This window comes from Eufriesea mexicana, unplaced genomic scaffold, assembly GCF_001483705.2.
Source record: "Eufriesea mexicana isolate 0111107269 unplaced genomic scaffold, ASM148370v2 scaffold10819, whole genome shotgun sequence".
Classification (NCBI taxonomy): Eukaryota; Metazoa; Arthropoda; class Insecta; order Hymenoptera; family Apidae; genus Eufriesea; species Eufriesea mexicana.
The window spans coordinates 314,547-330,611 of NW_016918457.1; the positions used below are offsets into that span (position 1 = coordinate 314,547).

Consider the following 16,065-nt stretch of genomic DNA (forward strand, 5'->3'; position numbering starts at 1 on the left):
ATAATATAAATTAATATAAAAAAGTACTTCTTTACAGCCCTTTAGAAAGAATCCCATTAATCACTGTTATACAGGATAAATCATGTGACACGATTACCTCAATTATTTCCAATTAATTTGTTACCGCAGATCTAATAAAAATCAATTTTATCATAAAGGACCACGAAGAACCTCCAAGGTAGCATCTAATTTTTGTTAAATTTTTTGTCAATTCCCGACACAAAATTAACTTACCAATAACAAAAATAATCAAATGAGATCATGTTATCACCCTGTCACAAATTTACCACAATTTTATCATGTTATACAAAATCTTCTTTACTACCGCCAAATTTTATTCAAACCGAGAACCCATGAAATTAATACACACCGATACCCAGAGATTGCTATACCCAAATTCAATTCAAAACAAAAACCATGGAAATTAATATACCTACACTCGTACCAAGCCAAACACCGCTCTCCATATTCATACACGCACAAAAAGAGAAAAGACAATCTCAACGCCATATCCCGCGAGGCGGAATGGTTTTCCCGATTTTCACAAACTTCCCGTCTCCACCCAGCCTGAAAATCTGCTTTCGATACTATATCGCGCGATCAAAACTGACGAACGGTTTACACACAAATACAGCTCGCTTCATCACGCCCGCGCCATTGAATAGTTAATACCTATTTTCGTTTCGCCGGGCGTATACGTACACGCACTTACACGCGCACCGCCGATCCCGCGGGGTATTTTATTTGGCCCCGGTGGACCGTGTCAAAATCCCCAGCCGCGATCCGAGGCTAAAATCCCGTATCGAGGGCCGCGATTGGTCGGCACTTGATTGAATTGGCGGTCACTACCGGGCATTAGGTTCACCATCCAAAGGATTGAATTTCTGTCACAATTATCGACCCCACCGGGCCACCCTGGCATCCCTCTTTTCGTTCGTTTGTATATCCTACACCTACGAGGCTTCGTTTCAAATCCGCCCACGGTCTAAGCGCAGCTGCGGCCTTTTCCGTGGCCCGGGAATAAATCTAAAACGCGAATTTAAATTCAGCTATGGATTTGCGGCCGAAGCGGATATACGGTATTTTCGGGCCGGGGTGGATTTCATATCCGGTATTACGGGTAATTGGATATTTCCAGCCTAGGGGGATGCTGGGTGAAATCGATGACTTACGGGGAAGAGTGGCGTGTCTTATATGGGGGCTAGGCTGGTCGTGGTGGGTCTATATTGCTTGGACGTGTCCGTGAGATGATTGCGGGATGTTTGCGATCGGAAAGAGCAGCCTGGCCGGATTAGAGTTTATGAGCGGCTCGCAAACAGTTGTAGATCTGTCCGCTGATTAATAGAAACTGCCGATTTAAATCGAAGCGATCGTGGGATTCAAACAGGTCGTGTTTCGTTGGCTTCGCGTTAATTAGAATTGTTTGAGACATGTTTGCGGATGGATAGAGCAGTGCGGCGGTATTGTAGCTTAGGAGCAAACAGCTGTTCATCTGTTGGTTGATTAATGGAAACTGACGGTTTAAGTCGAAGTGATCTTGGAGATAAATTAGATCGTGTTTTATTGGATTCACATTGGTTAGATGTGTCCATGAACAGTTTGTGAATAGAACAAACTTAGTGTCTTTATCAGAGATCATGTGCAAACGATTGGAGATCTGTGATCTACTTGATAGAAACTGACATTTCGAATTAAAATGATCGTGGATTTGAATGACATCGTGTTTTGCTGGCTTCATAGTCGGTTACATCTGTCCAAAACAGTTTGTGAACAGAACAAGCCGAGAGTCTTTGTCAGAGATCAAAAGTAGCTTGCAAACAATTGGAAATCTGTGAGATGCTTGATAGAAACTGACACTTTGAACTGAAGTGATCATGAAATAGCATGATATCGTGTTTTCCTGAATTGACAATGGTCAGATCTGTCCATAAACAGTTTATGAACAGAACAAGCCGAGAGTCTTTGTCAGAGATCAGAAGTAGCTTGCAAACAATTGAAAATCTGTGAGCTGCTTGATAGGAACTGACACTTGGAACTGAAATGATCGTGGAATTGGATGACATCGTGTTTTGCTGGATTCATAGTAGTCAGATCTATCCACGAACAGTTTGTGAAGAGAACAAGCCGAGTGTCTTTATCAGAAATCATGTGCAGCTTGCGAACAATTGGAAATCTGGGAACTGTTTGATAGAAACTGACATTTTGTACTGAAATGTTCATAGAATAGAATGATATCGTATTTTCCTCAATTTATAATAGTTACAATTGTTGATAAACACTTTGACAACAAAAGGAACTGTGTTCACGTAAAAATTTGGGAATAATTTGAGTACAGTTGCAGATCTGTGGCCTGTTTGACACATTGTACCTATCACGACCAGTCAAATAATCGATATAGGAAAAAATAAAGAAAAGTAGAACCCGAAAAAAAGATAATAGTACTAGTGGAAATACTGAAGGATCGATTATATGTACATCAGAAGAAAAATAACGGAGAGGAATAAGCAAAGTGGTAACGCTGAATACTAAATTTTTGATTAAAAGTTAGAAAAGGTAGAAACGGTAGTGAAAGGTTTAGCGTTAATAGATACCGACGCTTTAGATCAAAGTGATCACGGATTTCAATGAGATCACGTTATGCTGGGTTCCCTTCGATTGGAACTGTTCGCGGGATGTTTATGATCGGAAAGAGCAGCGTGTCTACATGAGGGCTTATGAGCAACCTGCTAGCAGTTGTAGATCTGTTCGCTGATTAATAGAAACCGACGTTTTAAATCGAAGTGATCATAGAATTCAATCAGATCGTGTTACAAACGCGTTCACATATGTTCCCAGTTCCCTAACAGGTCCTTTGATATACATACTAGCTTCCCGAATGAACAGCGTTCGCAGTTCGTTGAGGGGCTTGCTGTTCACAGACATGTCCACACTGCTCACTAACATAGTTCGCGAGCTGTTAGCCAGCTATGCGTCAACAGCAATATAGACCCAAAATTCGGTATATCGAAGTTTGCTGAACTCGTGTACCTTCTCAAAAATTCATACAGAGACACAGAAATACAGAGAGTTCATTTGCAATTTCTCTAGCTGTCTTTTAGCACACGTGTAGAATATGGTTTTTGGAAAAATGCCTTTTGATTACACAAAGTGTAGTTAATTAAAGTGTGTTTGCTACCATTTTATTAGCTCATCTATGTACAATTTGGCAATGGAAAAAGTCACGGTGAGCTAGATCCACCAGTATAGTGCAACTAGTCAATAAAGACATCAAAAACTGAACTCTGAAACAATCTTTCCCATTAATTACACGTGCAATACTTGATACTAGATACATTAAAAATTCCAAATAATAGAATTACGAACAATCATCCCATGTGAGATTAAAGAATAGTTAGCTGAATCTAAATGAATCTACCTGTATACTGTAAAATCCACAAATTCCAAATAACACAATTAGGAATAACCATTCCTCGTGAAATTAAAAGATAGTTAGGTCTCTAGTGAGTCACCCTAAAACTCCTTATAAGCTTAATTCCTGTCCCTTTCCGTTTCCAAAATGAAATATATATATACTATGAAGTCCACGTAAGTTTCCTCATCTTCACCATAACACTTCCCAACTTTCCCACATGAAATCCAAGCAACACACTGCCAAAAATACAGCATAGCTCCATCGATAAGTACCTAACGTTCCAAGCTCGGAGAACTGTGCCCATTCCGAATGCAAGTCTGCCGATCATCCCGCCATATTTCATCCCTGGTTTACCCAAAAACGTCTGGGCTTATCGTGCACCGTTCGAGAAACATCGGGAATCCGGGACTACTGTGAACAGCTGTCTCATAAGAGGCAGAACGTCTTAATTAACCCAGTAAAGAGGATGATGGAGCAGTAGAGGTTGTCGAAATGGACGTTTTCGAGCCGTCGATTCCTTTCACCACGCCCGAAACGCACGATCGGTTGATCGAAAATCCGCTGGCATTGCCGAGCTGGTTGGAGACGGTGCACGGAGTGGCGATCGAAATGAAAAGAGTGTCATGGTCGAGGCGCATGGGCGTGCGTGGCACCGACGACACGGTGCGTGCACTTTCGTCGTTAAACCGCAAAGAGGAGCCAAAACGGGACGGAGAGAGAGAAAAAGAAGGAAGGAACGTGAGATGAATCTGCCAGGTCGCATTCGCGTGATCGGGATCGGACGTCGAATCCGATATTCCGATCGAGCCACGTTAGAAAGTGTTGCACCATCCATCTTCACGGTGCGTTCATCCCAGCGTGTGTATGCCTATATATAGCGTGCGAATGTATGCGCACGGTGTGCAGCCTTACGTGAAGTGATATTAAGGCGAGGATCGAGCGATTCGTGCTGTTGCCACGACACGATCGTGCATAACTAAAGCCCAGGATCCTGGGTACCTCGCGTCTTGCCTTGGGCCGCAGCCTGCGCGGAGAGACACGGCTGCGATTCGCATGTACACGCGACCTTTTTCGTAAGGAGAGATTCGATCGACAGATAAAGTCGTTAGGTCGATGTAAGGACTTGTAAAGTGTCCGCAGGATGCCTGGCTTTTTGAGTCTCCCCGTGTGACGAGTTGGTCTAGAGCAGTGATAGCGAAGCGCAGCCCGGTGGTATGCGTGAAGGGTTTGCTGGTATGCGAATGATTTATAGATGATGTAATCTCGCGTGTTTCGGTCAATACTCTCCTTTTTTGCAACATATCATACGTGGAAGTAGAATTTTGTTTTTCTGCAATTATGTTTCTGGTTCTTGAGATAGAACGCCTGGCGTGGGTAGTTCCAGGCGTGTACGACGTGCACAGTGATTTAGCGTTGATTCAATTTTGTTCAATCTGCAGGTATATATACAGAATATGTACCATGTTAGTTCTTCTGGACTTTCTTACGGAAAATCTAGCAGATTTTGAGAGAAGATAAAGAGTATTGGACAGAGTGGAGCGTGAATGTATAAATTATGTCATGGAGTTATATTGTGTCGTAAATTCAGAGGTTAGGAAAACGAACACAGTGCTTCACGTATTCAGTGAGACAGCAAATTTTAATTAACCCTTTCAGGGGGTGACTATAGTGACTGACCACGAGACGCCACCTACACACAGCCACAAAAATTGAGCCAAAAATTAAGGCAAGTACTCCCGTTGCGTTTAGCTCTTTTCGCAAAGAATTGAAGCGCTATTGCGATGATCGGTTTTCCTTTTCCTTTTTCTTTTTTATTTTTTCAAAAAACTTGGATTCGTTCTACGGGAGGGACTCTGCGGCAAGTGCTCTCGTTGCGTTTAGCTCTCTTTGCAAAGAATCGCAAGCGCTATTGCGATGATCGGTTTTCCTTTTCCTTTTTCTTTTTTATTTTTTCAAAAAACTTGGTCCCGAATGCTGAAGACTGCTAATACTAAGGATTGTAATGTTTCCACCTTTGATACGGCGGTTCGTTCTACGGGAAGGACTCCACGGCAACGAACACCGTAGCGAAAGGGTTAAGAATAAAGAAAATAAGGGATATAATACAATTAATACAGATACACTTTTAGTCCAATGTCTGAACAAAGGTTTTGTCCCTTTAGGTCCGTATACCGCGAAGAATAACGCATACTGACCGACGAGAATCAAGAAAGACCAAAAGCCCAGCTCGCTACTGTCTGATCCAGTGTCTAATGTTTCATCTCTCTGTTTCACTCAGTTTCCATGAATCGTATTTGTCATATTTGTCATCTATATAATGTCATCTAATTTGTAGATGCAATGCTTTTCATCGATAGCAAAAATTCATGAGCCTTAATTCCATAATTGCTTCTGTGGTAATGGTTAACATAAATTTTGAATACATACGTGTTGATATAATAAAGGAACGATGTTTGTAAGAAAGGAATGAGTGGGACAAGTATGCGTGGGATGATATTATTATATTATTGATATTTCATCCACCACTAACAGCTCCAGGACAAAAACACAATGTTTAACGTTCTCCTTCGACATATATTATAAAATATGGATTATTTTATTTGCTAGTGTGTAGAAATAAAGTTTCGATATTATTCCAACGTTTGAATGCCTGTTTATTTATTTAATTAATCAATCGAGTCTAAAAATCTGTTCTAATAGATACTGGACATCGAGACTATTGTGAATTTTTGTACGATTCTAAATTAATTTCGAAACTTATAGGATGGACGTTCATTTCTGTGAAATTTTACGCTCATCTCTAATTTAAGTTCGTCTCTGATTAGTTCATCTCCCGTATTAAGAACCGACCGATGAGTTAGAAAGTCGATAAATAAGATTCTGGAATCTTCCTCGTAATCTAGAAGGGTTCGCCATCCTTGCTCTAAGTATACTGCAACTATGGGGAACAGGTGGGTTGCGAGGCTATACTTTGTTGCAAACAGAGTGTAACGACGTGGAAATTGTTGGGTTTCTGACAGGTTATGTGGAACTGATATACGATGAATTAAGAGCAAGATGGAGTAAGATTGAAGAAGAAGGCACATAGTTAAATTTATAATTATTTAAGCTAAGCTAAATTTATATATTATCTAATTATTTATAATTATTTAATCGAATTAAAATTATTTTTATTAATTCTATTAAAGCTATCTTTAAATTTTATTTTAAATTTTAACTGGTTCGATAACTGTAGCGTTATTAAACAATTTTAACTCAAAAATTCTTTCTTCTTCTGATCTTGGAAAAATTAATTTTGGCTTTTACCGAGATACGAAGATAACTATATTCGTATATGTATAATTATTTTTAGCCTGATTTCTGTTCCAGTGTTAACGCGAAGTTTCGACGAGCGACTATTATTAGATTTACAGAACGAGTATTAAATATCGGATGATTATAGTTATCGCTCGTGACAGAAGGGTTAAAGGCAGTTTCGTGCAAGGTACTTTTAAGATATGCTTATATAGGAGGTTTGTAGGGGAGATATGTCCACGGGTGCCGGATAAAACTGGGATCTACTAGTTTTAATCCCTTTCCTCGTAATATCGTGTGAGACTCGTGATACGGTTTACGAATCAAGCATGAAAACCGTGAGTGATGAAGACTTGGATGAATTCCGTTGCCACGAATGTTATGGTCGATATTAAGCCGATTTTATCCTAACTATAGAATAGGGTATGGGGGATAACATATATACAAAGCATACTTAAAATTTTTTCCTTCAAATCGCTATATTTAAAATTATATCCCATTTCTTTATCTTCACGAGTTATTTTGAATTGCCTATAACGAAGAAAGTAAGAATTGACAACTCTTTCATTCAGAATCAAAAATTATTCAGACAGGTAACTACTAAATTATTTAAAATATTTTTATAATACGTTGGAAATATAAATAAATATTTTACAATAATGAATAAATATTTCTTATGTCACAAAAGAGTTGAAGAAAGCTAATCAAAGTCCTAATTATCGATTTATTCCATCTATTACAAGAAGATGGACCATTGTGGTCATTAATGGAAAAATGGCACATAAATATTTGAAAATTTATAATAAATGTACGTATCTTCTTTAAATTTCTATGTTTTCGGAACGTTTGAAGATTATATTGCTGTAAAAGGGGGAATTAGTTGCAATTACGATGTACTTTTGTAATGAACAGTGTGCAATAGGATTTTCTATGCACCCTTTTCCAGTTGAGTCGTCAAATACGACAATTCCATTCATCGATTACTGTCGTCCACATTTAATTTTCAATAAAATGCGTTAATTAATAAATATTTGCGTACAAAGTATATGAAAACTTGTTGACACATGCTTCTGTATTTAGCACGAAGAGCACGAAGCGTGTATACGAAACGCACATTACAAGTAGCGAGCGCGGTGATGACGAGATTTCGAAACAGGATCGACAACCTCGGACGATATATTCATAAAACTGTCATAACTTCACTCAGCTAACCAGCAGGAACGATCGATTTAGTTCGAAGCTCGATTTATGAGCGATTCACAAAGAGTTTAATTCAATTATTCGATGGAATCATCAAGCAGGAAATCGTACGAAAACTTGTTTTCAATGGAATTTCTCGTTCAGAAACACAATTAAACTAAACCCCACGCTAATGAATTCAATTTCATTAAATATGCACGATAGATAAATAGATATCGAACTTTTAAAAAAATTTTCTAGGAAAAAACAAATTTTCGAGTGTAGTAAATTTGATAAATGTAAGGAAGGAAATTTTGAAGTCTTCCGAGTATACTTTTCAATTATAATAATCATCTTCTCTTTCGATTATTCTAGAATAACAAATTTTGAAGTAAATAACAAATATCTTTTTTAAAAAATGCAAGACCACTGAAATTTCTAAAAAATTTCACATTTTTCATAGTTATAATAGAACAATATTTCAAAATCGAAATAAACCTCTTTCGATTACTCCAAAATTACAAACTCCCAATCAAGTACCAAATATTGGCAACCAAAGAACTCTAAACCTAAAAAATACCACAATCTTCACAACTATAATAATATTTCCCAATCACAATAATCCTTCCTTCTCAATTACTTCAAAATCACAAACTCTCAATTAAGTATACTTAACCCAATAACTTAAAATTTCCAAAATTTTTTAAAAATTCCACATTTTTCATAGCTATAATAGAACAATATTTCCAAATCACAATAATCCTTTTTTCTCCGTTCCAAAATTACAATTTCTCAATTAAGTACCAAATACCTGTATCCAAAGACTTTTAAATCCTAAAAAATATCACAATACCAACTATAAAAATATTTCCCAATCACAATAATCCTTTCCTCTCAATTACTTCAAAATCACAAACTCTCAATTAAGTATACTTAACCCAATAACTTAAAATTTCCAAAATTTTTTAAAAATTCCACATTTTTCATAGCTATAATAGAACAATATTTCCAAATCACAATAATCGTCTCTCAGTTACTCCAAAACTGCAAACTTCCAATCAAGCAAGTACCAAATATCTACAACCAAGAACTCTAAACCTACAAAATACCACAATCTTCACAACTATAACAATATTTCTTAATCACAATAATCCTTCCCTCTCAATTACATCAAAATCACAAATTCTCAATTAAATATATTTAACCAAATATCCCAAAACTTTCCAAATTTCTAAACAATTCCACGATCTTCTCAACTGTATCGATATTTCTTAGCTACAAGAACTCAATGACTCAATTAATCCACAATGAGAAACTATCGATGAAGGAGGAAATTTCTCTTCCCTATGGAAGCTAATCCAAAAGCAAGAGGGAAGAAGACGAAAAGAGGCTTGAAATTATTCAGCTCGTGGAGTTAAAATGCAAAAGGACGAGGTAACTAAATACGATCGAACGCTTTTCACCGTTAATCTGTCGTTAATAGCGTGCAGTTGCTGCACGCTCGTGTCATAGCTTGCGCGAGCGCGAGCTGACTCGCTTGCTATCGGAAGAAAAGTCGACGTATAAACTCGAAGAGCTGCACCGGCGGGGTTACAAAACAGGATCGACAAGCGGCTTGCACGGCCGCTCATAATATTGTCATAAGGCCTACACCTGCGTGGATACAGGCTGCGGCTGAGCCGGCCGTTTAAGCCACGTTCGCAAGAAGAACGAGTCAAAGTACGCCAGCAAGGCTCGCGACGAATGATCGCAATCTACTTTGATCTCGATCCGCTTTTCTATGGCCTCGACGCGACCTGAACACGGATCCTGACCTCCGTTAACCTGGTATCTCTGACCTCGGTAACCGAACTTGTCTACGGGACGCGCTTCTTATCGATCCGATTCTCGAAATATCGGGCTCACGATTCTTCTGTCTGATGCCGAGCAATGGGAATTCGGTGTCTGGGAATGGGGAAAATTGAAACGAGAGAGTAACTATTTTAAGAAGAAATTGGAACGCGTACACTCGTTTCGCAGCATTTTAATTTCTTTGTCCAATCGAGATAATAGTGTATAAGCGAATTTGATTTGTGAATAAATTAATTAATTAATTAATTACTGTAAACATACCAATTTTTTGGACGAAATGATAGTGTATAAGTGTTATTGAAATACATGTATTGATTTGTGAATAAATAAATTAATTATTGCAAGCATAGAAATTCTTTTTTGATTGAAGAGATAGTGCACAAGTATTATTGAAAAATGTATATGTGTGGATTTGTGAATAAATAAATTAATTATTGCAAGCATAGAAATTCTTTTTTGATTGAAGAGATAGTGCACAAATATTATTGAAAAATGTATATGTGTGGATTTGTGAATAAATAAATTAATTATTGGAAGCATAAAAATTCTTTTTTGATTAAAATAGCAGTGTCTAAGTGTTACTGAAATAGATGTATGGATTCGTGAATAAATAAATAAATTATTGTAAACATATAAATTATTATTAATCGACATGGTAATATACAAGTGTTATTGAAATACATGTATGGATTTGTGAACAAAGAAATTAATTATTCCGTCGAATAGAAGTAACAATGTTCAGGTGCTATAAAGAAATCGATAAATTAATTAATCACCGTGTGCATTTAAATTATTAAATTGAATAAAATAATTGTTGCAAATATTCAAATATCTTTGTCGACTCGAAATGATGGTATACGAGTATTATCGTATACAAGTGTATACGTTAATGAGAAATTAATGACTGAAAGCAATGCTTCTATTTATGGAACTGATTTATGGAACTAGGAGACTGCAAATTTAATTTAATTGTTCCTCTAAGTAATGTAGATTTTTTGATAACGGAATTAACAAATTGGTAATTAATTGTGCTTTATCTTCTCTCGTTTTCTTTTTATTTCCTTTGTATAAATCTTTTATCGCGACATGCTCTATTTACGAGAAAAATTATTTATGGGGTGATACAGTGCGTAGTAATAACGTATTAGAATTAACTGCAATTTCGAATCAATTGTGCCGGGCTATCTATCAGCTTAGAAAATCTTTCTATAATTGCCTTCGCTTATCTCCTTACTCGAAACAAATTTATTCAAAAATCATAGCTATCGGAATAGGAAATCAGTGTTACGAGGTTTAACATGCACAGATGCTAATTCATTCTAACACGTTAGTTTTGAAAAGCCAATCTCATCGTCGTTATCTTCTGCTATAGTCATCGCGGTACTAATAGGTAAAATTATTGCAGGCTATTTCACATTCTAATTAATTATCTAATTAATTAATACCACGCGTGAAACCTTAATTTTTGCGTAATTCAAACATTGCTACAATAGCCACGTATGTGTACATTCCTTTTCTCAGGAATTTCAAAATATTTTCCAATATCACCTGTCTCGCTCGATATTTATAAACAAATTCCAAACGAATACAACTGGAAAATAAATAATAATTTTCTTTCTTTAGCTTCAATAAATTCCTCTTCGACCTTTATATATATATTTCTCGATCATTATTACAGAAACACGATTATATAAGAGAAATAAATAAATTTTTGTAAGATCAATTTCTTAACAGAAGAAAATATGAAAAAATGGGAAGAAAATATGAAATTCGATAAAACCGAGTTTATCTACCGTTCAGAATTCTAATGAAGATATATGAAGAAGAAATAAGATGAAAGAAAGCCGAAAGCTCCACGCATTATCAATCCCTTCCCATAATCCCATTTACATCGAAAAATAGGTCACTGGAAAAATGATAGATAATAATATCCTCACGATTACTATAAAAATTACGTTTCCACTCTTCGCGAAGTACATACGGATCTTATCATACCGGAAGTGAAACCAGTTCCTCCATCTTTACTCCGCCATTAATTCCCCATTAATTCACCAGGAATTCGACGTTAATTCAACGTTAATTTAACCGAAGCTTGCGCGAGCGTAATTCGCTTAATTACACGCGGCAATCATAGTCACGTTCTCCAAAACAATACGATTCGAAACAAATTGAGTGCACTCGAGTGATCGAGGAACAATCGTACCGCGACGTTCCGCGATAAACCTTGAACTTCCCATCTCGTACACGCGAAACAATTACCCTCCTTTCCTCCGTGTAAAAATTGATATTCCCCCTAGCAGAAGAATTTCCATCAACTACCACACGATCCCGGCCACCGTTCCTATCCGCGCTGCCTACACCCACATCGGAACAGCCACCCGGAACGCCAAGTCTAACACGACTGTACGGTATTACGACGAAAACGATCGCGAGATAGCGCTTTTATTCCATCGCGGATCCCATTTGATCTGGTTCATCGAATAGGACCGAATAATCCCGTGCCGGAAATACCGGTTGACTCTCTTTGTTCTTCGGGGCCTGGAAAAGGACGAGGCGCGAGAAAGGAAGCGGAAATATTTCACCGTCCGGCCTACGTTAATCTGACGTCCAATGTATCTGGCTGTGACTCTCTTTCTAATGGTCAAAGACATTAAGTTCCTAACTTTTTACGGTATTATCTGTCCCCCACCCTGCGACCGCCAGTTTATCATCGTTCCTTGCTTCATTATCTTCCACGACGAGGACTCATCCCCAAAGCATACAGTACCAACGAGTACGGTCCCAGTGGCGCTCATCCGAGCTCTCCGTCTCTTTAGACCGATCATCCGGCCCTGCACCGGCGACATGACCGAGTTTTCGAGAAAATTTTGCCGAATACCCGCGGTGCACACGGTTCGGGTTACCGGCTAACGGTATTTTATAGCCGTTAATAATATCCGGTCGTTTACGTGGCCTGGGAAACCGAAAGGGCTCACCGGGTCTCCAGGCCGAAATTTCATAATTGCCTGGCCCAAGCTAGTGGGCTTGTTAGAGAGACAAAGTCAAGTTTGTTGTCGAAGCGGTTCCACGGCTCGTAAACAGATTATTCACGGCACAAACGGAATCACTAGATAACGCCTGTGGATAAATAATTCCGCGTGATAGCATCGGGATATGTATATATTGTCTCTGATCCAGGCGAGATCTATGGCTCGGTTAGCGGCAGTTTCTTGGGGGATTAGCTCGGATACGGGATTTAAACGGTAGAAAGTTGGACAATGCCAGGAATGTGTCGAGGTATTACGATGTGACGGCAGGCATCAGGGATATCTGTTTAGACTGATCCTGTTTGGAGCTGGGTTCCCGATACGAACGGTGCTTTCAGAGGATGCACGTGTGTTTCGGATCTTTCCGAACCAATGTACCCAGGATTCTCTTGGTAAGTCGAGCGAGGAAGTTGCAATGATTAAGAGGGAAATCAGATCCGTGTTAATTATCTCTTAATGTTCCTCTGTCTTTGTAACGTATTTTTATATTCGAAGCCAGCGCTATCTGCAATTTACAGCGATATGATTCACGGGTAATGCGATCTGTACCGTAAACCTAATTCCCTAGTTCCCAATTGCTTCTAAATTTATGCACTGGAGTACAAACAATGAAACCTAAGAAACCACACGTTCGTTATTCATATTGAGCTAAATTTCCCAGTTACGCATGCTTTTTTGTAAATTGACACGACTTTGGATACGTTCCAGTCTACGATACTGAAAGATGGTCAAACAAGATGTAAAAGTTCTCGAGTCATCATAAACATTTAACGCTGCAACTATAACAAGCAATGTCATGATCAGTCGTGACTTGATTTCACAATTTTTATTTACGATTCATATTTATATAGAATAATATATTTATCATACCCTGCGTTGGTATATTATATTTGGACTACGTTGGAGCAGGTAGTCCTAGGGTCAAAGCTGTGGCATTAAATTCGGTAAGAGATCGAAGCGACGAGGAATTTTTGAAAGCGAGAAAGCGAGGATGGAGAAATTTCGAAGACAGTTATATCAGTGGTTCCTCGTCGACTGTTTTGTAATCGGCATCCCTACAATTCCGAAGATCTCACGCTTCATTAGGCACTAATGACACTGTCAGCCACGAAATACCTCGGTAGGTCCCCAGAAATCGCTGTAGAACCGCAGAAACCCAGGTACCCTAAACGATTAATTTGTTTTCGTGCAAATCGACGTGATCGTGCAATGGGACATCCTAGATACGTCTTCGTTTTCAAAATCTTGCGCTTAACGTTAGAGGAGCATCTATCTCTTCCACGTTTGACATCGAGGAAAGAGACAGTCATACTCTCCGCGACTTTTGAACGACTTACATACATGTACATACACGTACACGTCTGGCTCGACGAATCTTAACTCTATGCAAAGCACACACACACACACACGGAAAAACACACAGCGAATCAATACCGATAGTCAATTGTGCCTAGAATAGTACAAGTCTCGTCTCTTTACTATTCTTCCCGATTTCTCTCTTTGTCTTCACACGCGATCAAACATGCTTTATCTAGAACCAGTCATAAGACTCTGTAGCTTATCTTACGAATCTTCGGCTATCCTAGGACACGATCAGTGAAGAATTGGAACCAGGACGAGGCAAGGATCGCGAAGGATCGTCGAGCCAAGTGGTCAGAAACAAACAAACGGAACAAGACTCACCATTCGAATCGCTGCCTCTGAAACCGGGTCCCTTGGACGTTATCCGATAAGAGAAGCAACGTCTATTCAGCGGGAGTGTTCCTTTTTCCCCGGCACCTCGACCTGTCCACCTCTTCCTGCTCCTCCACCAAGCTGTCGGGCCCGCTTCTCAACGTTGACAAATACCCGATCGTTGCACGCGACGATTTCGTACTCCGGACACTCGGCCGATCAGCTGTACCGGTCACGCACGAGGGACGCGGCAAAGGAGAAACCAACAAAACACCACGAGGACGTGGGACGAACGAAAGCAAAAACAAGACGGAGAGATCACTGTCACAGCACCAGCGCGTGTCGTTTCGTCGGTTTGGACGGAGCTTGGGCTAGGTCGAGGGGTGCAAAAGTCGCCGACCGGTCTCGTGTCACGTATACGCGAAAAATCCAACGAGCCTGTTTCACGCTCCCTATTCACCGACCACCGTTTCCTCGATCGCGCCGAGACCCATTCGTCCCGGTTAGCCGGCTCATTTTCTTCGCCTTTCTTCACCCCGGTGTGTCTTCGCGTTGGCCGACGTGGTCGCCCAGCGGGCCGCTACTGCCTCCGGAAACGTGGCTCGCACCTGTTCCACCGATAGATCATGCACGATCGCGGCACTCCGTGTCTCTGAGCGCTCACGATTACTCCGTCGCGCGCCAGGCGACACTTTCACGGGCTGCTTTTACCGATCGACATGCGTGCCACGTTCGTATCCCTGTTCGGTTCTCGCCGGCTAGGCTCTGTGTACACGGGTCCTTCGCGGTGCCTTGCTTCGTAACGATTATCGATCCTGGATCGGTTGCTCCGGCTTCTCCGATGGATCCGGTCACTGGACGCGCGTTGCTCTTGACATTATTTCTCTCTCTCTCTCTCTCTCTCTCTCTCTCGCAAATATGAAATTCGATAAAACCGAGTTTATCTACCGTTCAGAATTCTAATGAAGATATATGAAGAAGAAATAAGATGAAAGAAAGCCGAAAGCTCCACGCATTATCAATCCCTTCCCATAATCCCATTTACATCGAAAAATAGGTCACTGGAAAAATGATAGATAATAATATCCTCACGATTACTATAAAAATTACGTTTCCACTCTTCGCGAAGTACATACGGATCTTATCATACCGGAAGTGAAACCAGTTCCTCCATCTTTACTCCGCCATTAATTCCCCATTAATTCACCAGGAATTCGACGTTAATTCAACGTTAATTTAACCGAAGCTTGCGCGAGCGTAATTCGCTTAATTACACGCGGCAATCATAGTCACGTTCTCCAAAACAATACGATTCGAAACAAATTGAGTGCACTCGAGTGATCGAGGAACAATCGTACCGCGACGTTCCGCGATAAACCTTGAACTTCCCATCTCGTACACGCGAAACAATTACCCTCCTTTCCTCCGTGTAAAAATTGATATTCCCCCTAGCAGAAGAATTTCCATCAACTACCACACGATCCCGGCCACCGTTCCTATCCGCGCTGCCTACACCCACATCGGAACAGCCACCCGGAACGCCAAGTCTAACACGACTGTACGGTATTACGACGAAAACGATCGCGAGATAGCGCTTTTATTCCATCGCGGATCCCATTTGATCTGGTT

The 16,065-nt window shown here is 39.7% G+C and overlaps 1 protein-coding gene across 2 annotated transcripts in view; it reads right to left on the reverse strand.

Annotated features, from left to right (window-relative positions):
- Positions 1-15,322, reverse strand: part of LOC108553527 (uncharacterized) — a 139,586-nt gene extending 124,264 nt beyond the window's left edge. For both annotated transcript variants that reach the window (XR_001890639.1, XM_017908465.1), the window contains exon 1: positions 14,446-15,322. The gene's annotated coding sequence lies outside the window, so the exon portion shown is untranslated. The remainder of the gene's footprint in view (positions 1-14,445) is intronic.
- Positions 15,323-16,065: the final 743 nt, after the last annotated feature.